The 25,520-nt window shown below is 48.3% G+C and overlaps 1 protein-coding gene across 13 annotated transcripts in view; it reads left to right on the top strand.

The window, feature by feature from the left end:
* The window catches only part of PAG1 (phosphoprotein membrane anchor with glycosphingolipid microdomains 1), an 846,294-nt gene that overhangs the window by 528,349 nt on the left and 292,425 nt on the right, over positions 1–25,520 (top strand). For all 13 annotated transcript variants that reach the window (XM_069621261.1, XM_069621265.1, XM_069621260.1 and 10 more), the window contains one exon: positions 15,170–15,332. The gene's annotated coding sequence lies outside the window, so the exon portion shown is untranslated. The remainder of the gene's footprint in view (positions 1–15,169; positions 15,333–25,520) is intronic.

Raw genomic sequence — 25,520 nt, 5'->3', positions numbered from 1 at the left:
CACTGCTTCATCACAAAGATCAGTGCAATTGGGGGGGTCAACGGTCCACTGCTATGAACCAATGTATATGTGCCATAAAGAAGTTCCCAGAGGAAAATGCTGTCTGAGGACCCACTCAGAACTGAGTGCGTGCAGACTGACTGGCCACAGCCCGCCGCAAGGGCAATAGATATAGTGGTGGACACTGCAATAAAGAGCAGGTCCCAACAAGCTATATCTATACCTATGCATGAAAAAAGGTCAATCTATATCGGTTAAGGGTGGTAAGGGAGCTGAGGAGGCACCTGGGTACTCGTTCTCTGACAAAATGCACAAGTGCTGAGGAAATTCTTTATATCAGCATATATTCCTGGCCAATAAAATCGGTTCACAATTTGGGCTTGGGTTATAGCTGTTCCTAGATGCCCACCTGTCAGATGAGAATGAGTTATTTCTAAAACAATTGACTTTTAGGTACCACTATTTGTGATGTGGGAATGCTGTAGGGTCCAACATCTCCTTTATACAACAACCCAGACTTAAAAATAAAAATGGTACTCTTTTCCCTTCCCTACCGGCAGTAAAGGTTTTGCCAGCAAGCGATCATTTCTTTGGGAAAAACCTGGATCAGGAATAACCTCTTCTTTTATAGGAATGGGTTTTATTGTTGGTTCAGGGGGAGGCTCCATGTCTGCTTCCCCCAAACCTTTAGTTTCTCTCCTAGTCTCATTACAGCCCTTGATTTCTTGGCCTTTAGGAAATAAAGCCTTCTCCAACATCCCTTAGGCTATTCTCTCCATGTTTTGATTTGCTAGGTTTTTTCCATTATTTTGTATCATCACTTTTATATCTCCTCTATAATCAGGATCAATGACACTTGCCAACACGTCTAAGCCATTTTGCCAAGCCAGTACTGACCTATAGGCTAATCTGATGTTAGTATCAGGAAGGGGAATAAGGACTAAGTCTGTGGGCATCAAAATTCGGTCCCCAGGTTGAATCAATTCACTCCTACTTAAGCAATATGTCCAGAGCGGTGGGGGCATTACCTGACTCGGTAATGCTCCTGCCGCAAGGGGCCTATTGCTATTAGTACCCCGACCCGCAAGACGGGGGTACTAAAAGCATTTTCTTCTGTCCCGAAACACTGCAGCGTTTCAGAACAGGAAAAAAAAAGACAGAAAATGGCCGCCTGGGAAAGAAAAACAGTCCATTTTCCCTTTCCATGGCGGCCATCGGGAGCGGACGCGCTGGGAACACTTCTGTTCCCAGAGCCTCTGCTCCCGAAAAAATAAAGATAAGAAGGTAAGTGGGCTTGGGAGGGTGTGGGGGGAGAAAATGAGGGGAAAAAATGTATCTAAGTCCCCCGGCAGAGGACGATGGCAGCCTCCAGCCGTGTCGTACTTGAGGCTTTATCGTATTTCAAGACTGAGGCAGGAGCGCAACCACGCGGGCTAAATTATAGCACCCTACTATCTGGTACCGCTCTGTGCCACCGTCACCCAAGGAAATGACAGCTTGTGGCCGTCATCTCCAAAACAAGTTAGCATGGTGCCCCCTGGATATCGACATGCGCCAGGGGGCCCGGTAAACCCATCGGGATGGGATCGCTGCGTGTGGGTTTGGCCGCTGCGGCATCCAAATTCTTGCTACATGTGGATTTGGGCACTGCTTAACAATAGTGTTAGGATTCACAGTATAGCAACACAGTAAACAGGGTAAGGGAGGGAGAGTCACTGCAATACAAGAATGACTTTTGCATACTGAATTGACAACCATATGGGAAGAAAGAGTGAAGAGCTTGACACCATTGTGTGGACAAGGCGGCATAAGAGGAGAGGAGGGGAGGGGCACATGGAACTAAAGGAGTGCATTTAACAAAGCCACAAGCCCAAGAGCTGTATAAAAGCTGTGTAGAAGCACCTGGAGCATTCCAAGTGCCTAATGGGATTACCAAATAAATTATCTCAGGCCCATATAACAAGACCGACTCAAAGAATATGGCAAAATACTACTTTATTATCAGTTCAATAAAGTAGGGAAACCTGGCGAACAAACAAATTGTAGCTCACACACTCATTGCATTTCCATTACATAAAAGGCTTTATACCTTGATCTACGTCAGCTATGATGTCCTCCTACGTGGCAAACAGTAAAACCTATTAGGTGGAGGGATTGGTTAGGGGAACATATACCTATAGCTCGTATAAGTGTTTGTATCATCGTTGGCTGCCCCTTATCTGGGAGGCACGCCTTGAACAACCTCTAAGTATGTCTAATACAGATACTAATGCAATAGCAGCAGATAGGCTTCTGCAACAATGTATGGTGCACCATTACGTAAACCCTCATGATTGGTTGGCACTCTCTTCCAACCTTGGACATTCAGCTTGTTAGCAGCACATAATCAATGAAAACCGGGTCCAGGGGAACAACGTCAGACAACTGCCTTATCTCTCATCAGTTAGGCACTAAGCCAAGGCTTGTAATGGACCTTTCAGGCTGTTCTCTTCCTCAGAACTTTGAAGGGAGTGAAGCTGCATTGCTATCTTCATCTTGAGCTTTATTAATAGGCCTTGTTTTTTCTGTTCTTACACCACGTGTGAGGAGACCATGATTTTGACCATTTGATCCTTCTATTTAATGCTATTTGATTAAATTATATTGGTTGCTGTTTCACCTCTTGGCCTCTGGAGACTTGGTTGTTCCGTCCTGCATATGCTTTCTGCATCTTAAACAGTTAAATACTTGGCACTCATAATTATGCACTCCTTTACTTAATCTGAGAGAAATATGTCTTGTGTACATGGCTTATCCTCTTTAACTCCTTTCTTTCCTTGCAATTGCCTCTTGCTGTGGCATCCTTGATCCTGAGCCAATCAAATACTCTTCGTTCTCGCACAAAGCTGTATTCCAGCGCCTGTCCGCTCTGCAGCTTGGTCTTTCTCCTCGAGGCTTCTTGCTTACTATTATACAATGCCGACGTCCATTTTCTCAACATGGCTGCTTTACTTGCATTATATTTTCTACTTTAGCAAGCTTCTCCGTTGTCTTTTCTACCTTGCATTTCTACGTATATACATCAATTACATCTCTTGTTCACTTATCTTCTTAGTATACATGGTTTTCTTCATGTTCGCATATATGTTTACTTTGTTGCTTCAGTTACATCTCCATTCTTTGATCATCCATACATCAGATTCAGTACGTATATGTATCGTCTCTCTTTGTGACGTCGCTTCTCTTCAGTCCGATTTTACTTATAGTTCTTCTATATCCAGTGGTTTCTGCAAGCTCATGTCCACCGCATCAATTCGAGGGCTTATTTGATACGGTTTTTTAAGTGCAAAGCATCTCTTATACCTTCAATATGGTATTGGGATGATACAAGGTGTCATGCACAGTGCTCTCTTGCTGTTCTTCCGGTATGACAGAGGTGAGGGGTGGGACGTGTACATCTGCCTCTCTACAAAGCCATAAGTTTGTTTTGTGAACTACCCGTAACCTATGTAATATGCACCCAACAAAAAAAGTGAAATTTAACATTTGCCATTCAGAAGTCTTCCTGTCCCTTGTTCTACGTCTGCAGTATGCACATCAGACAATCCGCCTGTAAACCTTAAAGCAAGCTTTTCAGCAGCATTTAAAGTTTGTCTCATGCATGGTCCAGTAGAAAGGGATTTCTTGCCTTAAACTTATTTTTATTTCATCCATTAAAATCAAGGCAAACTAAGCGTCCAGAAGATTGGTGCAGACCGCATGTTTCGGCACCTGTGTGCCACAACATAATCTTGGCAGGAGAAGGAGCTTAATATTTCCTGCCACGTTTGTCTCGAAACCACCCAAAATCCATGATGCACCCAGATTTTTTCTGTCACCTGTAGCTCAACACAAGAATCAAAAAGGTTTTAACACGCAGCTGTAAGCAAGCCGAGGCTTGCCAGGGATCAGCAGTGACGAAGTAAAAAAAGTACCCTCAAGCACAGGCTGCGCAACCTGCTTTCCCTGTGCTATAAATGTAATGCAAAGATGAGTGCTAATACTGCTGTTGGCCAGTAGATGCCACTATCAGCCATGTTTTGGAGCATATCATCAGTTTCAGACATTTAGAGTAAGATTAGTGTATTTGTGCTACTCGGGAGGGAAAATGTAATGAAGAGTATGCATTGATTGTTTTTGCAACAAATTATGTTGAAGCCTTGTTCTAGAATAATTTCATAAAATTAATTACTACTTGATGAACATGGATTTACTTGAAAAGAACTGAAAATTTGGAACCGACATTGATCTATTTGGATTTGATTTAGTTTCTAAATTTAAACATTGCACTTTTATTTTAGTAATTTTTTATTGTTAATTGATTTCAATATTTTCGACTCGCCTTTTAAAATGGATTTGGCCAGTCTTTGATTGACGTAGGCCTTACGTCTTTTAAAAGACAATTAGCCGCTTACAATTCTTAGTCAGTGCCAGACACTCCATCAACCTGTCCCCAAATATTCTTTTTGTGACTCGTTATGACCACCCACCTTGATTACTTAGCCCACATACAGAAGCATTTGTACACCAATCTTTTCTGCATTTTATCAGCCCAATGCATCTTCTTACCTTTTACAAGGCACAGTCTGTGATGCCTAAAATATGGCCAGTTATTGCTTGTTACTTGAAGGGCTATCTGTCAAAGTGTTCGCTCGAGCTGTGTTCAGTGTTGCGAAGGAATGTATGATTTGGAGGCAGGCATCCTGTCAGAATGTAAACCATTGCAATGAAACAAACCAACTGTATTACTGCTCTCCATCAGAGGGCCAGGAATCACGCCGTCTCCCTGCCTATTTCTGTTTTAGGAAATGAAGAGCGTTGACACAAATAAAATGTGAGAAGTGTTTAAAGATCGCCAGAAGATGTACTGAATTCGAGATTCCATGCCTTGCGCCTCTTGTTAGTTTGCTTCACCATGCATGCTTTGACTTCACACGGCACTTTACCAAAATACATACTTGTTGTATCCTGCCGCTTAGTTTTCAGGTGACCCTGCCTGTTTTGTTTGAACTTTTAGCGGACGTAAATATTTGCTCCTGTGCATGTTTACACTTCAGTCAGTATCTCATGAAACAAACTGTACATATTTATTACGTCATCATTTCCAATTGGACACAGGTCACGTGTGGTGCAGTCAGTGAAATTGGGCCAGTAGCAACGGGCAACCGGGTCAGGGAAAAAAAGAATTCCATCGCCCAAACCCTAGAGTCAACCTGGAAGTATGGCAACAAAATGGCAGCTGGAGAAGGGGAGCGGGGACGTTATTGCTTTAGGACTTGGGGACCAGGAACACAGTAAAAAGGGAAGGGCCGGGGAGCCACAAGGATGGTTTTGCATACATAATTGACAACAACCCATGGAAGAAAAAGTGAAGAGCTTTGTGGTGTCGTCATTCGACTCATGTCACGTGAGGAGGGACACGGGGCAGTGGGAAGAGGAGGGGCTAGCAACGGAAAGGAAGTTAGTTCCAGTCTGAAGTTTGATTAATAAATACGTGTTGAACCCCACCTCCTGCCTCTGCCTCTTTGTGTATGAACGAAGCATAGCAGGCCCTTGAGGAGTGTTAAGGTGGTCCATGACCACATCACACTGGCGACGAGGCGTGTTCCACGAACTGACACGCTCTGCAAAGATCCAGGTTGGGGCGGCCACGCTCGTATCACGGCGCAGGAGCCTGCAAGAAAAGCAAGCAACGACTCGGTGCGATCTGTGGGCCCGCCAGAAGAGCAAAGGGTACTGCAAGTAGTGGAAGCTCGCCTCCTGCTCAGGGCAGCAGCCCAGGAAGAACCGTGTAGGAGCACGAGCGCCCCCCGTTCCATCCGCACAGTCGGAGATCGTTTTCTCCCACCTACGGCAACGCAGCAACATCAGCGGGTGGGAGCGAGAAGGCTCCCCGCTGCAGCAAGACTCCCGGGCAGGCCAACAGCGCATAATATCAGTGGGTGGGAGCGCGAATGCTCCCCTCTGCAACAAACATTAAAAAGGTCAGAGATCCGCCCCTGCCTCACGGCGAGCCCCTCACAATGCGCCCAGACCCTGAGGTGGAATAAAGGGAGCACCGGTCCCAGCACTAGCCATGGCGCAGAAGCAGACCCACCCTTCTGAAACACCAAACCACGGGAGGAGTGGGGACACAGTCTGACTCAGGCAGGGAAAAGGGAATAGCAAAACACAGGTGCCAAGAACGCCACTTGAAAACCGAAATATCTGACACTCACCACATCGGGCACCCAGGAGCCGAACCCTAACTCTCCTTAACACGCATGAGTACACCCTAAGTGAGAGGAAGGACAGTCAACACACCAAACCACCAAAATGACGGACAACGAATCGCTGGCTGAACAAATAACGCCTGCAGGCATGCTTCCGTCAAGAATGTCTGACATCCTATTAACTCAACTACCCACAAATTTTGATCTCAGTGACACCAGCACTCTAGCACCACGATGGAGAAGGTTGCTGGGAGACTTTGAGGTATGCCTGAAAGCAGTTGGCCCAATTGATGATGAAAAGAAACAGTCTACTAACCCATGCAATATGCTCAAACGTGAGGGACATCATTGACGTGCTCCCCGAAGGGGACACCGACACATACCTTAACCTGAAGACAACGCTCATGGACTATTTCACACCATACACAAATGTGGACTATGAGAGAAACATCTTTCACACCACCAAACAGACCGAGGGTGAGACCATGGATGCTTTTGCAATGAGGCGGAGACTAAAAATGAAGCACTGTGATTTCAACAAATACTCCAGTGAAGAAGCACTTCGCTCACAAATCATAGTGGGGCGCCAGAGTGCAGACTACAGGAAACATCTATTGCAGAAACAACTAAACTTAGAGGAAATCTTATGCCTAGCTCGCTCAGACGCAGCATCAGCCTCCCAAGTAGAAGGTCTCGACGACATCAAAATCACTCAGGAAAACAGGAGAACCTCAACAGACTGGAAGGAACCTCAAAAGGCAATACGGACCCTTTCTGCTACAGGTGTGGTCACGAATACCCACATGAAGGAGCATGCGCTGCAATGGGACAACAGTGCTCCGCCTGTGGGGGAGAAAATCACTATAAAGCAGTCTGTCTCATTTTCCGCAGCAAGATACGGGCGCTGGGAGAAGTGGACAATATACCTCGGACAGAGATCAAAGACAAAGTCCTCCCCGCCCTACAAGCTACTCGTAGGACACTGCAAATACCGAGATGACCACCCAGACAGAAGGAAGGAAAGAACCTCAAGTGAATGGAGGGTCCGTAAACGCACGCCATCCAGACCCAGGAGACCACTCCGAAGGTACATCGTATACCTAGTTGAACAATCACAGCCAGAAAGTCTCTCAGATGCATCCTCGGAGGACAATACCAGAAAAAGTGAGAAACCCAAGGAAGAACCAAGGAAGAAAGGATACCTGTATGCGCTAGGCAACCCGACGGCCAAGGAGCATAGCCGTACACTAGTCATCCAAGTCAACAAGACAGTGGCAGAGTTTCTGGTGGACATGGGAGCCACCGTAAACGTGATCAGGGAAGAGGTATACAACAACATACCCCATGCCCCCCGCCTACAGCCTGCAAAAGCACTCATATTTCCCTATGGTTCAAAAACGCTGTTAGTCTGCAACGGTTTCCTCACAGCATTGTGCAGCTACAAAGGACAAGCCAAAGACATACCCATGCACGTCCTGGAAGCTGCCACCAACAGCGGATGCATTTTGAACTACAAGGCAGCCTTTGAGATGGGCTTCATCCACGTCCTCTATAGACTCATGGTGCACAAATACGTAGGCCCCACCGCTCACATCGAATAGGTATTTCCAGCATTGTTCAAGGGTCTAGGCAAACTAAAAGGGCGGCAAATCGAACTGCACATAGACACCAACATCACTCCAGTGGTGCAACACTACAGAGGCATCCCCATCAACCTACAGAAGCAGGTGGAAAACAAATTAATCAAACTGCTAGAGGCTGACATAATTGAGCCAGCAGAAGGTCCCATGCCATGGGTGTCTCCCATAGTGCCTGTATCAAAAAAGGACTCATCCGACATTCGCATGTGCATGGACATGTGACGGCCAAACGAAGCCATTGTGAGAGTACGTCACCAAGCCCCATGCATCACCGACATTGCATCTCCTAAATGGGGCCACAATCTTCTCGAAGCTGTACCTCAACAAAGGGTACCAACAAATGCAGCTCAGCAAAATGTCCAGATACATCACCACATTCGCCACACACCTGGGCCTATATAGGTACAAACGACTTAGTTTTGGAGTCTCGTCCGCGGCAGAAATGTTTCAGTCAGAGATCCACAATGTGATCAAACATGTACCCAACTGTCTGAACTATAGTGATGACATTTTAGTTTTTGGTCAGACACAAGATCAACACGACAACACACTCATGAGGGTGTGCCTGGCACTTGAGGAAGTTCAACTCACCCTAAATAAAGACAAGTGTGAATTCAGAAAAAGGACACTTCGATTCTTCAGACACATTTTCTCTGAAAGAGGAATGGCACCGGACCCCGGGAAGGTCGGTGCTCTCACAGACGCGGAACCTCCCAGCTCCACATCCGACCTCAGGTCTTTCCTAGGACTAGTAAGTTACTGCACACGATACATAAAGGATTTTGCTTCGGCAAGTGAACCCCTCAGGGCTTTCACCAAGCTTAAAACAGAATTCAGATGGTCCGAAAAATGCCAAGAAGCGTTCCAACTCATAAAAGATCACATAGCTGATGCCAAAAATATGGCTTACTTCGACCACAGGAATCCCACAGAACTGATCGTGGATGCAAGTCCAGTCAGCCTCGGAGCCACCTTGACCCAACTGGACGAGAGAGACGGACAATCCAAGCACATCATATCATACGCAAGCAGGAGCCTATCAAGCACTGAACAAGCGTACTCGCAAGCTGAGAAGGTAGGCTTGGCAGTATTATGGGCTTGCAAGCACTTACATCTATTTTGAACGGAAAGCCTTTTACAATCATCAGACCACCAGGCGCTATTGTTTATCTATGGCAACCCACAGGCAAAAAATGCCTCCCAGGATAACAAGGTGGGCGGCGAGGTTACAGGACTGTCACTTTAACATAATTCATAGGCTGGGGAAAGAAGAAAACCCTGCGGACTTCCTCTCGCGACACCCAAACAAAGAGTGTGAGGCAAACCTGTCCATAGTGGATCAGTACATCTGTTACGTGATTCAAGGGAACACACCACAAGGCCTCAACAAAGACCAGATAGCCTGAGAGTCCAACTGAGATCAATGACTACAAATCATCCTGAGGTGCCTGGAGACCGGTCACTGGAAACCAGCGAGGCAACTTCGAGAAAATGTGGGGGAAAACCCAAAACAAGACATCACGTGCCTACTAGCTGTCAAGGAAGAGCTAGCCAAGTCTGACGAAGGCCTACTGCTAAAGGGCAAAAAACTAGTAATTCCCAGCAGTTTAAGACAGAGGGTAATGGAACTGGCCCACGAGGGGCACAGGGGCATAGCGTCCACAAAAAGGATGCTGAGACAGAAACTGTGATTTCCTCACCTTGACACCCAAGTGGAAGAACTGCTCAAAAATGGCCCCACCTGCACGGTCATAAAACCGCACACCAGACCAGAGCCCTTATGCATGACCACGCTACCAGAGGGAGCATGGGAGGAAATTGCAGTAGACTACTTTGGGCCACTTGAGAGTGGTGAACACATCCTAGTAGTGGTCGACGAATACTCGAGATTCCCAGACACCCAAATCGCACCATCCACAGTGGCACACCATGCCATTCCCGCATTGAATCGAATGTTTGCCACCTATGGCATCCCGAAGGTAGTGAAAACAGACAACGGACCCCCGTTCACGGGACAGGACCGGGACAGGACTTTAAGGTATTCTCAAAGGACATGGGGTTTCACTACCGCAAGATAACACCTTTGTGGCCCCAGGTAAATGGCACCATAGAACGCTTCATGGGCAACATCAAGCGCACAACCCAAATTGCTCGCCTCACTGGAGAGCCCATGGAACAGCTTCTATGCCAGTTAATGCGAGACTACAGAAACGCACTGCATTGCACCACTGGAAAAACTCCCTCCGAAGTGATGTTTGGAAGGAACATACGAACCCGACTCCCACACATCTCTCCGAAGAGGACAGCTACAGAGGTGATCCAGAAATGCGAGAACAAGACGAACGCCGGAAAGTGGACATGAAAAGAGAAGCAGACGGGAGAAGGCGAGCCAAGGAAAACGACCTGGATCCAGGAGACGTGGTCATTGTGAAACAACCCTAAAGTAGCAAAAATATGGCTGCCTTCAATGAAGAACCCTTCACGGTGGTTCAAATGAAGGGATCCCTCGTCACTGCTGAGGGTGCAAAAGGTCCACAATAAGAAACTCCTCACATTTCAGGCACATGCATCTGTCGCCGACCACAACTCGCCAGGCCATCTCCAAGAGTGGGACGCGCCCTATGAAGGGGACAGAGAAGACTCCAGCGCCGAGGCGCCATCCTGGCCACCCCATGGGCAGTCCAAGCAGACAGACCAGCGACCCCAAAGAACTCAGAAAAAGCCTCATCGGCTCATTGAAGAAATGAACTGAAGTGGGACTTTGTTTCTGGGGAGGGACACGGGGCAGTGGGAAGAGGAGGGGCTAACAACGGAAAGCAAGTTAGTTCCACTCTGAAGTTTGATTAATAAAGACGTGTTAAATCCCACCTCCCACCTCTGCCTCTTTGTGTATGAGAGAAGCGTAGCAGCCCCTTGAGGAGTGTTAAGGTGGTCCACGACCACATCACAAGCTTGATAACATTGTGTGGACAAGGAAGCAAAAGAGGAGGGGAGGGAACAGTATAAAAGAGGACCGCCTTCTGCCAATCAAGGTGTGCCACTCAGAAGAGCTACTCCTGCTCTCTCCTTGCACCTGCGGGAAGATTGGGTGGGGTAGTATGCCTGGGCCTACTAGAGGCATACGCTAAGAGAAGGGTTCAGGGGCCGGAGAGGGGCACACTACCCCCCCCAACAAGGACTAGACCCAGATTTGCTCTTTATCTGCTGGCTCTGTCCGGCGCATTCAGAAGGACCAAGCTTGCGAGCAGTGCTTATTATCTAATAACAGACACATTAAAAAAGGTGCTGGAGTTCAAATATGTTTTGCACACTTCTGCTGTCCCTGCCCACTTCAGGCCATGCTCACTACCTGCCTTTCCGCTTCCAGATCAAATGGAAATAAGGGAATACTATTGTTAGTGGTTATAAAAGAGACAAATTAATGTGCCAATTGTCGTCATACGTTTGTCTTTTACTGTACAAAAGGGAAGAACTGACTCTTTTCAGCAAGAGAGCAATTCTCCTTGCTGCTCTGCTTTCTTTTAAGCTTCTAAATGAGGCTTTTCTATTTTTCTGGAACGATCTAGAATCTGACGTTCTCTCCACGTTTTGCAACAAGTCACCATAGTGTGTGAATCGGGCATACAACTAAGAATAGCCAAGCTATAGAGCGCTAGCCAATCTGCTGGCAGCTCTGAGCAATATTACAGGATCTCCCTCTCCGCTCAGCTACTCCAATCTGCTTAGCTGCAAAGTCTCATGTTTCCAATGCCCTCGTGAGATGTAGCCATGTCAGATCTCATGCTTTCACAATCTTAACTGGAGATCAAGAGTGAGGCCAGAGTGCTCCCTGGATTCTCCTTCTAGAGTTTAGCCGCCACATTTCGCCTCACACTCAGTTACCCACCTTGTAGTTCTGACGTCCTCCCCTTAGCTCCCCCGGTCGACGCCAGTCCGCTACTGGCAGCGGGTGTATGGTGTTCACTGCAGACATGTGCCAGGGTCAATTTAACATTCATCTTTAGTTCATACCCCCGTGCAGGCGAGTGCATATGCCCTCTGGTTCTTCCCACATATACAAGTACAGTGCCATGCAACACCTGCCACACTTGGACAAGACATGCCCAGCTGTTGAACCAAAGTAAATACATGGGGGTGGCTTGTCATTCAGCCCGCGAGGTTGGCAGGCCATGGCTGAACCATGCACTGGATCTCCTTTAATTACACAAACAAGAATTAAGTAATTTTGCCAAGAAATTGGCACCAGGCAGATTTTGTTCATGCCCATATAACTGAGATAAGTGCTGGCGCTAGAAAAGTAGTCTATGGCCTCAGCCTTAGCAAACACCTTCACAAATTGAGCACTGCTTTTTTTTAGGCAACTGAGTTTCTCGTGTTGATACTCTCAGGCCTGTACTTTAAATCGGGAGCCCACAACTAGAAGAACCATAATGCAATGCGCTGTTTTCTAAAAGCCAGAACTAGCTCAGGACATCATGGATGTCTTGAGGTACTTTGCAATACTGCTGCTCGACGATGAACCGAGCACTGAACCTCCTTTTTAGTTTGGGCTATTAGGTGGCAGGCCCGGAGCCATTTTTTTTGGAGGGCAAAAGGGGCACGTGCCCAGGGCCCCCACCTTGGAGGGGACCCCACAAGGCTAGCTGATCTGAAGAAGTAAGATTCCATTGTTCACTAGTCTTAAATAGCACACGTCAGGATACTTTATGGGGTGCTGCTGAGGCTCTAAACCCATTGCCTTCCTGTTTTGGCAAGTGCATTCTGCCTTTATCAATTCATCATGTATTGCTTCCTGTGGTTGTGTGTTCCTTATGGCACAACTCTGTAGCATTCTTTCCTTCCTGTGGGAATTATGTTGATAATGTGCAACAGGCAATGGTGAATTGCATATTGACCAATTGAGTGCCATAATGGTTCAGAAATTAGCTCAGTGTGTGAAGCACCCCTTGCAGAAATATGTGTTCTTATTCAAAATTAGAATATCCCATTCCAGCAAGGCTGACTGAGCCTTTCCTATGTCTGAAGTTTATAAACCTGCCTGCATATGTCCTTGGTTTTGCAGAACAACATCTGCTATTATCAGCAATGTACCTGTACCAGAAAGGGGTTGCTATAAAAATGAACATATCATCCGTATGGTGAAGGTCTTGAAATTGGTTTGTTCAGATGGGGTGCTGTAAAACCTAGGCAATCGCCTCCAACGATGGCATAAACTGTTAGTCCAAGATGTGAATAAGTATCCAAATTCAAGACTACGGAACGACAGCGTTCATGTTTGTTTTCTGGATTTGCCAGCAGATGATACAGTGATCCTGGTTTAATCATCTAATATATCTTACATTACTGTGCTGTCTTCTGTGAGGTATGCCTTCTTGCATGCTGCTGGTATCATTTAGCCCGTTACTTGATCTTTATTCATAGGTAGGCCATTTTGGTTGAAGAGTTGGTAGACAGAAGAGAGCGGGCCATATGTTGCAGGCCTCAGGCAATCATATTTTAAGGTCTGCTTGTTTGACACAAAAAACGGTTTGCTTTTTGGTAAAAGTCAAAGGTTTTTATTCAAGTTTATAAATGAAAATGTCACAAGCCATTGTTTTGGAAGTATTCAAAGCTTTAAAATACAAAAGACAAACCATCACATCGATTGGTATGCAGGTTCTTATATAATTCCCTTGATGATGGAGAGAATGAAGCGAGAATCATTCCCCTTTTGCATAGCACCCTTCTATAATATTTTGTTTAAAAATGGTCATGTTGGTAATGTGATTTGTACTTTCCAAGTCCTTTTTTTAAAATAAAATCATATTGTTTTAGTTCATGGTAAGAAGTGGAAAAGAACGTGTTCAAATGCAGAAATTGCAGTGTCGGCACACATCCCAGCTTCACCCCTTCACTCCGTAACCAATGTGTGATCCTGGGCATCTAATTTAATGTTGTATTGCCAAACCTCTCAATATTGCCAGTCCTTAAACCTATCAAAATTGTCAGCCCTTCTGAGTGATTGCCGCCTCATGGTATGATCTTCATAAAAGCCTTATTCATGGTTTCACAGTGTTAATGGTGAGCATATTTATATCGCACACCACAGGCATTTGTTCCTTTGATATCTAATGGCAACACTATTTGAAAACCGTATCCCCCTTCTAATCTCAGTCTGTCTGGATAAAGACACCTTCCTGGTAGCTTCTAATCTGTCTCCATTATCCGTTTTTGTAGCGTTCTTCCTTCCAATTGGTGGCCTCTATCCATGCATGAGCACTTTTGCATTCTGTGAGGCAGCTTCAGCGAGTTCTGTCTATTATTGGTTGCGTGTGCCTTATACATACGGTCCTGCATTAATGCTAAATCTACCCTCCTGGATGTTATTGATCAAAAGTATCCTGGATGTACTAGAACAGTAACCCGTTTGTAGACTGCTAATGTTAGTCTTGAAATGCTCCTTGTTTATCATTCTGATTAGAGCAAGAATGAAGAGGACAAGGGGACTTAAAGGGAGTAAGCATGCTTATTATGCTGCAAGACAGCATATGAACCTATAGGTTGTGTGCGAGACGGGTGGGGGGAGCAACCAGTATTCTTGATCCCTTCATTCCTTTGATTTGGTGGAGAGGGGCCCCAAAGATGTCCGTGCCCAATGCCCCAAAAGTGCTTAAGATGGCCCTGGGCAGGCCCACCTATAAGCCAACACTATTGCATTAGAGTACAGATAATAGCATATGAGGAGGGACACACAGGTGAAAGGAGTTGTTTGGTTATTTGGCCACCCATTGACTGCCCATGGCCATGCGAATCCCCATGGCCATCTCCACCCACTTCCTGCCCGTCCCCACCCAAAACACCTCCTCATGGGAACTGTTTGAGCTTGCTTTAAGCATTGCACTTGACGTGCCTGCCAGTGTTTTTTCAAAGCAATCCTCAGAGTGAATGACTTAATTAGTGCTGTAAAAGCGCTACTGGCATAATAAAAATGTCATAAGCAGGATTGCTTCAGCCACTCTAAGCACTATGCTTGTCCTTCACTGAAGTCCTGTTCAAAACAAGCATTGGCAAAGCCAAGAGTGTTGGCTTGTGTATCCGTACTGGGCATTTGCCAGATACTGCTATTTGATAACCTGGTACTACCACCATTTTCCACCTGCTACAATCAATGGGCAGTTAATGCCACAATGGCTGTGCCTCGCAAGTGCCTTTCCCATGACTACACAAAGCCCAAACTGTTACCATTGCCAATGCTTGTTTATTTATGTGCTTCAGTGTGACTGTTCCTGTGACTTCATTATTTATCGTTGTATGTTTCAGGTGTTTCGGGGACTCTGGCTAGCAGGGAGCATGGACTGCGTGTTGCCCTTGAAGGCACTGTGTTTGCGCTAGCAGATGTCTTCCTCCGCGCGCTGCCCCCACATCGCTCACCAGCATCCTTCAGCAATGAGCAGCACCTCGTGTGTATACAAGGCCAAGATGGGTAAGACTGACATCAAAAAGTGTTAATGGAACGCACTTGAACTGATTTACTCCTAGGTGGATTCAAACATTACAGTAATGTTTTAACCCTGGTGCAAAACGTGCAGTTTGTTATGCCGCAGGATATTTCATGCTGCAATATCCTGCAGGGTCTGCCTAGGAAGAGCCTTGCCAGGAGAAGCCTCCTCTGATGTGTTATAGAATAGGGCTGGACATTGTAGACAAGGTCTGGCGATTCCTTCTGTTGGCCAAGTATTGGAATAGATTAGGGTTCCTTGGGAGGGGCCAGATTAGGTTTGTACTTCATGCTTTTGCTGTACGCCCTGTAAAGTGTTGGACATGCAGAAACACCCCACGTTATGTTGCCCCAATCCTAGCACTGTTATTAGAAACTTCCCCCATCATTTGTAATGATTTACTTGGTTCCTATATTCCTTGGTCATATGCCTTCCCTGACTCAATACTAAACAAACAACTTGGTAGACCGTGTTTATCTTGCATCACGTGTGTCATTGGTCGGCCTCCCTACAGTACCCAACACTATACATTTTTGTCTTTAAGGGGTGCACTTTCGGGTACTGGGACAACATTAAACCTGGAGTGTGAATAAAAATGGATGTACCTTAATACAACAAAAAACAATATCTCGAACTACAAAATCACGAACACTATAGGTTTGCATTTTGTAATTCGAGATTTTTTTGTGTCACCCGCAACACATGGTGTGTATGCGGGGGACACCCCTGTGGCCTCCGCAGACCAAAATACGGAGTTATGAGAGTGGGGGACACCCTAATTCGGTATTTTAGAATACGAGATTTTTGTAGACCCAAAATGCGGGACTTTGCAGGATTTTAAATACAGTATTTTCGTTGAATACCAATGAAAATGGTTTATTCAATTCAAAATAAAAGGGTGGGAGAAAGTGTGAGACCAAGAACAGGCCGCGTCTCCTTATAATAGTGCAAGGTCTAAGGAGAACTAAACATTTAAGAATAATGTTCTCAATGTATGGTAGGACTGCAGTCCAAATTGCAAGTGCCCTCGTCTACAATAGTTGATGTTCATGGTTAGACTGCCCCGAATGAATCTTAGAAAGTCTTCTACATCTCTGGTGAGGCCCCCAAGACCACGACCCCTACCTTAGAGGTAGCCTCCAAATATTAACTTCCCTAGCAGCGGTTGCTAGGCTTTCAGATGGCACTTGATTTATACCCTATCTACCCCGTGTGGATTGTCAGGCTGCAGTCATTGTCCCCCCCCAGCAAAGTGTGGTGTGCCCTGTTCTGCGCTAGTCACCTACTCACGTCAATCAAGAGCCCACTGCAGGCTCAAACTATTCAGTAAGCCCTCCTGACTTGGGCATTCAGAGAGCCTTCCTGGGTTGGATGTTCCACAAGCAAGTCTCACTTCTCTTCCTTAGTGGGGTTGTCTGTCCCACCAGAATCTTGACTATTTTCTTGTTAGCCTATCTTTCTCTTCACCTCATTCTAGTTGCTTTTATTGACAAACGAGTTTTATTTATTCTGCTTGATGGAGCAGAATCTGGATTATAGCTGCTGGCTAGCCTATCTCTCTTCTCCCGGTCTCTAGCAGGGTCTTCAGGCATTTGTCCCTGCCAATTGCCAATTTCTGGACCTAGATGAACATGTCCCTTCCCCTTCTCTAGCACTTACACCATGGCCTTCCCCAAGATCAGACCCCACTACTTTTGTCGTCTTCCTGTCAGCACCCCTTCAAGGCGTTGGCCAATGTTGGTTTCCTTCCATGAACTTCCTCCTCCTCCACCACCTCCTGCCTCTTATGTTGTCCCTCATCTCTCTCAACCTTCTCATGGCAATGCTCTGCTCCATCTCCACTCTCTCACTGATGCATGCTGCTTCTACCTCGTCATTGACTCGTATGGCTTCATATATCCTCTCGCTGCGACCCTCTTTCCAAACACTCACCGTGGATCTGTCTGCCCCGTTTTATATCCCAGCTTACTGGGGAATTCGGGCAATTAGGTCCTTACTGGAGACTACAGGTACCAGTTGGCAGTGGACACCCCTAGTGATTGGTTGATGGCGAGCAGGTTATTGTCTTCCCCTCGTGTACCTCATTGTGCTTGTTTGGTTTACTGCTGGACCACCATAGCCAAATGCTTTGTGTTGGGGAGCCGCCTTTTTGGAATCTGGAGGCTCGAGGCTGTCTGATTCCACCATGGCTTCCCCAGGTTGATGAGCACGTTTGTCCCCCCGCATTGCTGCCTTCCAGTCCTGTGTCTGCCAGTGGCTTCTTCTGTATCTTCCACGGCAGAAAACTCTTGTGAAGATCTCATTTCTTTTGGAGACTTAACCCGTGGACAGCGCTAGGTTTGTCACCCTCTTTCAAGGGGATTAGGTCCTCTGACGTATTCCATATCTATGACAGTAATCACCACAGCTGTGCTGCTTCGGAAAATGTTCGGCGTCTGCGTCGATGACGTCGATACGCCGCCCTCGAGGGCCTCCTCCGACGGCTGACGTCACTGGATGTTACAAGTAGGACGCACGACGCCTGTAGCCTCAGTTCCGTTTTTTCTGCGAACGTATTCGCTTCGGAGATCTTGGCACGCCTCGACTCTTTGGAGTTCCTGTTCTTTCTCGGTTCTTCGACCCTGTTTCGTATTATGAGGTCTTTCTTCGTGAAGATGTCTACCTCGTCTTCCACACCGCGTCCAGGCTTTAAGAAGTGCGGGGACTGTGGGTCCAAGATGTCGGTTAGGGACTCGCACAATGCCTGCCTATGGTGCCTCGGGGAGGCCCATGGCACGGATGACTGTGTCGACTGCCATTCTCTCACGTCTAAAGCCTTACGGGAGCGCAAGAAGTTGTTATCGGTATGTAAGGTGTCTAAGCCATGGAAGTCGAGGTCTGCGGGGCTTTCGATGGACGATTCGAGAGGCAACTCTCTGCGTCATCATAGGAAGTCCAGGTGGTCTCGGTCCCGCCACTCCTCTGCCTCTTCGAGGCACTCCCGGAAGCGCCGTCATCGGTCGCCTTCCCAGTCCTCTTCCGAGGACTCCGCCCATCGGCGGGTCGCTTACCCCACCAAGCATGCGATGCCGGAGGAATGGGCTTCCTTCGGGAAGAAAATGTTGGCGATTCTCAAATCGCAGGGCACTGGTCCGTCCGCGCCTCCGAGTGGGGTCGGTCGTGATCGGTCGAGAGACACCGCTCGCACGCCTTCGGGCTCGGCTGGTCATCCCGATTTGCGGGAGAGGTCCCGCTCGGACAAGGGGAATCGCTCTCGGCATGCCCGTTCCAGGTCCCGGTCCTTGACGTGCTCGAGAACGTGTGAACCTGTGGTGTCTTCAAGGAAGACGTCGACGCTGGTGGCATCAAGGTCGTCGACAGACTCTTTTGAGGCTCGCCTTCGAAGAAGTCGTCGACACCATCGGCGCCCCGGCTGTCGAGGGACACGCTCGGGGCCCCGGCCTCGAGGACTGTGTCGGCGCCATTGATGCTGTCGGCGCCGCGTTCAGCGTCGACGCCGATTCACTCGACACCCTCGACGCCTTTCGAGGCTGTTTCGACAGGGCTCTGGCAAAGGCTCAGCATGGCTTTGTTTCGCATTCTGTGCCTTCTTTCCGCCAGCTTGAGTTTATTTTGGAGGTGGATGAGAGCTCTGATGATGGCATGGTTCCGGATACGGTTCCGGACGAGATTTTCTCAGGCCATAGCCAAATTGAAGACCTGCGGCAATCCCTGCACGATGCCGGTGGGCTGGACACCTCTCCGGAGGTGGAGTTTTGTAGGCCTGAGCCTGGCACTCATGCCGACTCCTCGTACCGGCGCCTTATGTCCAGGGTCGCCGAGTACTTGGGATGGTCTGCTCCCCCAGGGGATTTTCTTCAGGATGACCTTACGGATATCCTCGATCAAGGTCCACCAACTGACCCGGTGCTGCCGTTCCATATGGCTCCACAGAGGAGGGTGGCAGCGGCTTGGACTGCTCCGGAGAGTCTCCCGGCAGTGGGCAAGTCTTTGCCGCAAAAATACCTCCCAGCCAGCCAGTATCGACCCCTGCTACTTGACCAAGCACCCCACTCCGGAGAGTTTGGTGGTGCAGGCAGCTACGGCCCCGGCTAAGCAGGCGTCGTATCCTACCATCCCTCTTGATAGGGATGACAAGGGTTTTGACAGCTGGGCGAAGTAAGTGTTTTTTTCAGGGGGTATGGCACTTCAGGCGGCCAACTCCGTATGTGCCTTGTCACGTTTCACGCACTCTCTGTGGAACTGTTTTTCCTTAGCGGCTGAACATATTCCCGTAGGGGATGAACGGGATGGTTTCCTTGCCATGGTTCAGGATGGTAAGGACGCCATGTGTGAGGCTATTCAGTCGGGTTTGGACATGGCAGATTGCGTCAGCCGGTCCATGGCGGCAAGCACCGTGATACGCAGGTTTGCGTGGTTGCGGAAGTCGGGGTTTGCTCCTGATGTGCGGGCCTGGCTCCTCAACATGCCCTTTGACGGAGAACATCTTTTTGGCAGTAAGGCTGACGAGAGCATTGAGAGGTTGCAGACCTCCAAAGCTGCAGCAAAGTCGTTGGGTGCTGCAGTTCGCAAACCTCCGCCTTTTCGTCCTAGGGGACAGCAATGGAGGGGGAGGCTCCTTTCATTATTACTCGTCCTTTGGTGAAGCGAGAGGGACTGCCAGTCAAAGGGGCCACCGTAGGAGTGCCAGAGGTGGAAGACAAGGTACTCGAGGTGTCAAGGCAGCTCGGGCTGTTGCCTCTTTGCCCTCAGGCAATGCCGCAGCCGCTTCAGCTCATTCATGAGGCCATGTGCCATGGTTCGCCGGTTGGGGGAAGGCTGGCGCAGCATCTTGCAGAGTGGCGCGCCATTACTTCAGATGTGTGGGTTCTGGAGATCATAACCCACGGCTACTGTCTTCCTTTCCGGCAGAGGCCTCAAGACAATCCACCGGGGAATCTCTCTTTGAAGAGTCCGGATCCGCTCCTTGTGCAGGAAATTCAATCCCTGCTGGAGAAAGGCGCCATAGAACTGGTGCCTGTAGCGGAAAGGAACAGGGGATGGTATTCCCCTTATTTTTTGATTTCCGAGAAAGACTGGGGATTGAGACCCATCATGGACTTGCGCGGTTTGAACAAACTCCTCAGGAAGGACACGGTTAAGATGGTTACTTTCTCTCAAGTCCTCCAGGCCCTTCAACTTCAGGACTGGTTGGTGTCTCTCGACCTTAAGGACGCTTATTTTCATGTGCCAATACATCCAAAGCACAAGAAGTACCCGAGGTTCGCGGTTGGCGACTCGCATTTTCAGTTTCGGGTCCTGCTGTTCGGATTGACCTCCGCCCCGATGGTCTTCACCAAGCTCATGGTAGTGGTGGCAGCGCACCTCAGGAAAGGGGGGATTCACGTCTACCCCTACCTGGATGATTGGTTGATCAGGGCGCGCTCTCCCGAGCAAGTCCTGGATCATCTGTCAGTCACCTGCCACTCCCTCCACAAGCTGGGCTTCTCCCTCAACTTAAAGAAGTCCCATCTGACACCAACTCAGAGGCTCCAGTACATCGGAGCAGTGCTAGACACATCCCTGGGGGCAGTGTTTTCCTCCCCAGGTGAGGGCTCATCACATTCAGCAGATGGTGCGCATGTTTCAGCTTGCCCAGAGTCTCCCAGCGTTCGAGTTCTTGAGATTGCTCGGCCTCATGGCATCCTGCATTCTTCTGGTGCCAGAGGCCAGGTTGTGGATGAGATCTTTGCAATGGGCACTTAAGCTCCAGTGATCTCAGTCCTCCGGCAGGATGTTGGACCCTGTTCAGGTGCCGTCCTCGGTCACCCAGGACCTTCTGTGGTGGGCCATCGAAGACAATCTGATGAAGGGGGCTCCATTTTGGCTACCCTGGCCGGAGGTGAAGATCGTGACGGACGCATCCCTCATGGGATGGGGAGCTCATGCCAACGAGTTGACAGCGGTCATTGGTCTCTGTCGGAGTCCAGACTCCATATCAGTCTGTTGGAGCTGAGGGCCGTCAGGCTAGCCCTGAAGGCTTTTCTGCCGACTGTGCGAGGGAAGAATGTCCTGATCCTGACGGACAACACAGTGGCCATGCACTACCTCAACAAAAAGGGGGGGGGCAGGTTCACTTCCTCTGTGCAGGAAGGCGATGCAGCTCTGGTTCTGGGCAATCCAGCAGGAAGTTTCGATCTCGGCAGTTCATCGAAAACGAGACGGCAGTTGCTCTGAGCAGGCAGAGCGCAATCTCTCACGAGTGGGAGTTGGCTCAGGAGATTCTCCTGGAGATCTTCGTCATGTGGGGGACCCCTCAAGTGGATCTCTTCACCTCCAGTGTCAACCGGAAGTGTGAGAGGTTCTGCTCGCGGGAATTTCCTCCAAAAGGAGCCTTAGGAGACGCGTTCATGGTGGAGTGGTCGTTCCCACTGCTGTACGCGTTTCCTCCAGTCCCCATCATCCCTCAAGCACTGCGGAGGTTACGGAGGTTCAGTTCCTGGATGATCCTCATTGCTCTGGCGTGGGCCCGGAGGACGTGGTACCCGGACCTTCTCGACTTGTCCATCTGCCCTCCACGTCATCTTCCCTACCGAGGCGATCTGCTCTCACGGGAGGGGGGTCAGGTTCTCCATCCAGAGGTCAGATCCCTCAACCTTCACGCTTGGATTCTGAAAGGTTGAGATATATGGATTGGGACCTCCCTGAAGATGTGATGGAGGTGTTGCTCTCGGCCAGACGGCCAGCAACAAAGTCCCTGTACCGTTGCCGTAAGTTCTGCGACTGGTGCAGGGTTAAGAATGTGGATTCTTTTGCATATGACATTCCCATGGTTCTGTCTTTTTTGCTTTCTTTGGCCCACAGGGGCCTGCAAGTGGGTACCCTTAAAGGTTACCTGGTGGCGCTGTCCATATTTAAGCACTCGTCTGAAGAGTGTTCCTATTTTAAAATTCCTTTAATTTCTCAGTTTCTGAAAGGGCTCACTAATGTGTTCCCTCTGTCACCTTTCCTGGTGCCCGGTGGGGATTTGAACCTTGTTCTCAAGTTTTTGATGGGTTGTCCGTTTGAGCCTTTGCATTTGTGCCCTTTGAGACTGTTAACTCTTAAAACTGTATTTGTGGTTGCGGTCACTTCCACTCGCAGAGTGCATGAGTTACAGGCACTTTCAGTTAAGCCACCCTTCACTGTGTTTCATAAGGACAGGGTTGTCCTTGGAGTTCGTCCTTCCTTTCTCCCGAAGGTGGTGTCGGAATTTCATTTAAGCAAGAAGGTTATTCTTCCGGCGTTTTATCCTCCTCCACATCCTGGTAAGGAAGAGGAGAGGCTCCATAGGCTTGATCCTAGGAGAGCGTTAAGCTTTTATATTTCACGCATGTCCCGAGTCAGAGTGGACAATCAACTCTTCATTGGTTACGCTGGAAAGCGTTTGGGACAAGCTGTGATGAAACTGACTTTGTCTTGCTGTATTATTTTGACTATCTCTGAGTGTTACCGCTTGGTGGGTAAGGACCCACCGGTCGGCTTACGGGCCCATTCTACCAGAGGAGTGGCTGCCTCTACTGCCCTACAGAGGGGGGTTCCTATTCGTAACATCTATGATGCAGCCACCTGGGCTTCGGTACATACTTTTGTACGTCACTACTCCCTCGATTCCATCCTTGGGCAGGATTTTGCCTTTGGCAAGGCGGTCCTTTACTCTGCAATTTGATTGGGCATTCTAAATTTCTGTTTTCTAAATTATTTTCCCACCTCCTTGCATTGGTACTGCTTTGGCAGTATGTCATAGATATGGAATACGTCGGAGGACCCAATCCCCTCGAAGAACAAGTTACTCTTACCTGGTAACGTTCTTTCGATGGGATGGTCCGACAACGTATTCCATATCGCTCCCTCCCTACCTTCCCTGCTACAGAATTTCTTATGCGATTGCAGTTTACGTTTCCGCAAGGCTTTGTGTGTCAGACTGGCAGAAGACTGGTGCCACACGTTCTGAGGGAAAAAACTACAACTGAGGCTACGGGCGTCTTGCGTCCTACTTATAACATCCAGTGACGTCGGCTGTCGGAGGAGGCCCTCGAGGGCGGCGTATCGACGTGATCGACGCAGGACGCAGACGCCAAAGATTTTCCGAAGCAGCACAGCTGTGGTGATTACTGTCATAGATATGGAATACGTTGTCGGACCATCCCATCGAAAGAACGTTACCAGGTAAGAGAGTAAGTTGTTCTTCGACCTCTTGACCATTCTGTATTACACTTGCAGCTCATGATGGTGGATTGCAATATCTATTTCTGAGATTCAACGCCCATGCCCCTTACTCTAGCATTGTTTGGTTTGCAGGTGCACAGGGGTTTAATGTATGTGTCTATAATTAAGCAATAACCACCTGCACACTCTGGCCTATCAACTCTGCCCCGGCTGTTACCACCCGGTTATGGCTATTAGCACCCTGGGTTGCCAATCCGGTAACCCGTGGCATCCCGTTCATTCGTACAAAAAAGTACACATGATGGCTGCTACAGAGCTGGAAGACGGGGCTCCAAGCAGAGACCCTCTTCCATTACCATGGCGGCCAGCAAGAAGACAGAGTGGCAGCAGCTGCAGAGGGACCGAAACCAAAGGGGAAAGAAAGGATGGGGGGGGGGTGGAGTTGCAGGGGAACCAGTGGTCAGTTTGCTTGGAACAGAGGCTTCTATCGTGGGATTCTGATTGCTTACTCGCCCCGCCCTGGTGCTAATTCTGTGGTCTGAACTTATTACACTAATAACCCTGTGGGATGGATCTTAGGAGATCCCCACAACACCTCTGTGGACTGCATTGCGGAGCAAGAAGCATTCCCCAGCCCTCTGGCCCTTCTCCCCAGTTCCTGGGTCCATAGATGTGGCTGTCAAACTTGCCAGTGACAATATCGTTGCAAAGCACTGGGTGCTATGATGTAGACAACTCTGGGGCAGTGACAACTGCAAACCATTGCTGTGCCCTGTGCACATGCAGCATTTTATCCAAGCAGTAGTCTACTTGCCCCCTACCTTGCATGACAAGTCTAGGGACAATGTGGAACTAGCCTCTGCAGGTTTCTGAGGGCAATTAGACTGGTATTGTAGTTTTCTGTTGACATTCGGAGCAATATATAAACTAGCACAGCAGTATGCTTACCTAGGGCAAAATGTGCATAAGGCTATTGAAACAGACATAATTATTTTGGCAAATATAGAATCTAGCGTATGGCACAACTAGGATGAACTGTTGAAATTGGCATACTGTGTAATTAATTGGGGCAGGCCGAATCTAGACTGGCGTAGTGGAAATTGGCATGCCAATGTGTGAACCGACAGGCTGTCGCATGGGGCCAGGCTCGGCCATAATTAAGAATGAGGTGGCATATTTAAGCTGCGCTCATGACAGGTTGACACTCTGAGCATCCTGTTCTTATGATCCTTATTTGCGCAGCAGCAGCATGGTATGTGCTCGCAACATCTCTGCCCATGACGAAAATGCTGAGTGTTCTCTTTCCTGGCAATTCCGAGTGTATTCTCTTAACTACAGCAGGGACAATGTGTTTTATCCCCTGACAGGGTATTTAAAACGGTTGTAATTGTACCTCCTGGCAGGCGGTTTAAAACTGATGTAATTTCTACTTACATGTGCTTTAGTTGCTATTTTCTCAGTGTCTGTGTGGCACACTTTATTCGAAAAACGTCAGAGAGGTGGCGCACATTTGCGGCCCGTGGCCCGCCTATGTGCTTGTCCCCTAAGGGAACACCTAAACATAAGACACAGACACCAGGACAATAGAAGTATTTTTTATTAAATATGTAGTGTGTTTACTTGGTTAGTGTGTAATGTGCATGTGGTTGTGTTGGATCAAACCATCCAGCCCATCATGCGGTTCGATGGAATGTTTAAAGAAAAAACGCAAACGGATCTCCCACGACTAGGTGGGAAGCGCAGAAGAGTATCCTGAGGAGCATTTGAGAAAAGACAGTTCAGGGAGAGCGAAGCAGAGAAAGAAAGGAAAAAGCCTTACCAAAGCCTAAATCCAGAAAAGGTGCCGAGCGGCATGTGAGGGAGCCCCCCACCTCCCCTCCCAGAGACTAAACCAGGGGGCCGAGCTGCTTATGCTAGGAGCAGCTCAGCAGCCCCGATGCCATGGCGGGTGTCTGCCCACCTAGGGGCAGACCGGACGGGCCCAG

This window comes from Ambystoma mexicanum, chromosome 5q (assembly GCF_040938575.1).
Source record: "Ambystoma mexicanum isolate Mex_15411 chromosome 5q, UKY_AmexF1_1, whole genome shotgun sequence".
Classification (NCBI taxonomy): Eukaryota; Metazoa; Chordata; class Amphibia; order Caudata; family Ambystomatidae; genus Ambystoma; species Ambystoma mexicanum.
The sequence above is the reverse complement of the archived record's forward strand: the minus strand, read 5'-3'. Positions and strand labels throughout refer to the sequence as shown.